The sequence below is a fragment of the Tupaia chinensis genome, unplaced genomic scaffold (assembly GCF_000334495.1).
Source record: "Tupaia chinensis unplaced genomic scaffold, TupChi_1.0 Scaffold000532_1, whole genome shotgun sequence".
In the NCBI taxonomy this organism is placed as follows: domain Eukaryota; kingdom Metazoa; phylum Chordata; class Mammalia; order Scandentia; family Tupaiidae; genus Tupaia; species Tupaia belangeri.
In genome coordinates this window covers 7,889,373-7,890,613 of record NW_006160045.1, presented here as the reverse complement: position 1 = coordinate 7,890,613, position 1,241 = coordinate 7,889,373, and the positions used below count along the sequence as shown (strand labels likewise).

The 1,241-nt window shown below is 41.9% G+C and overlaps 1 pseudogene; it reads left to right on the top strand.

The window, feature by feature from the left end:
• Positions 1 to 432: 432 nt before the first annotated feature.
• On the top strand, positions 433 to 825 carry LOC102491358 (prefoldin subunit 4 pseudogene; annotated as a pseudogene).
• Positions 826 to 1,241: the final 416 nt, after the last annotated feature.

Below are 1,241 nucleotides of genomic sequence, written 5' to 3'. Positions count from 1 at the left end.
GTTCGCGTCGCCGGTGCGTGGCGGGGGGAGATCGCGCCCCCTGCAGGCGGGCCGGGGCGGGGGCGTGGGCGGGGTTGTTTTCAGGCGCCCGGGGCTGAGCGTGCGGGTCTAGCTTAGCCCGCAGCTCCTGCGCGGGGTGGCCACACCGCACTGTTTTCTCCATTCTCCTCCCGGAATCTTGCCCGGCGTGAGTCTCAAGCCACCAGCTGCGGGGCTAGAACTGTGGTAGGCTATGTGCGAGTCCAGTGACGTAACCGCTGTGCCATCTGCTGGCCCAAGGCACTGGACTTCCATTGGGCCGACTGTGATTTAAGCCCTGGACCTGGTGGCTTGCTTTCTCACTTTCCCTCTCTCTCTCTCTTTTTGGTCAAATTAAAAAATAATAATGACAAAATAAGACCAATTCTTTAATAATAAATAAGCAGTCCCAAGATGACAGCCACTATGAAGAAGGCGCCTGCAGATGTCAGTGTTACTTTCAAAGATCAACAAAAGATAAATTTGCACGGAATACGAGTAGAATCACAGCTAAAAGAAGAAATAGAAGTAAAAAAGAAACAATTCCAAATTTTGGAAGATGCTTGTGATGACATCATGCTTGCAGATGACGGCTTTGTAATGATGCCTTAACAAATCAGTGATGTTTTCATCAGCCATTTTCAAGAAGAGACACAAGAAATGCTAGAAGAAGCAAAGAAAATTTTGCAAGAAATTGACACCTTAGAATCCAGAGTAGAGTCGAATCAGCGGGTGTTAGCAGATTTGAAAGTTCAGTTACATGCAAAATTTGGAAGCAACATAAACCTTGAAGCTGATGAAAATTAAACATTTTATAAGACTTTTAAAAATTTGTTTAATAAACTTGAATAGTGTTTAAAATGATAATTTCCCTTCTTTAAATGATACGGAAAGGAAACCTTTCTTTTTAAAAAAATTTCATTTATTTAATGGAAACTTGTCTATTTTCACATGTCTTGCTTATTTATTTTATATATTTTCATTAACTTAATTTTTATTACTATTATTATTATTTTTCAGTTGATCAGACAGATAGAGCGAGAGAGAGAGAGAGAGAGAGAAAGTGAGAGAGCAAGCCTCCAGGTTCAGGACTTGAACCATGGTTGGCCATGTGGGAATCCAGTGCCTTTAACCACCACACCACCTGCTGGTCCCTATTTTATATTTTTAAACAAAGGTGGTATTCATCTATGTATTTTGCATAACAATTGTATCAAGTCTAG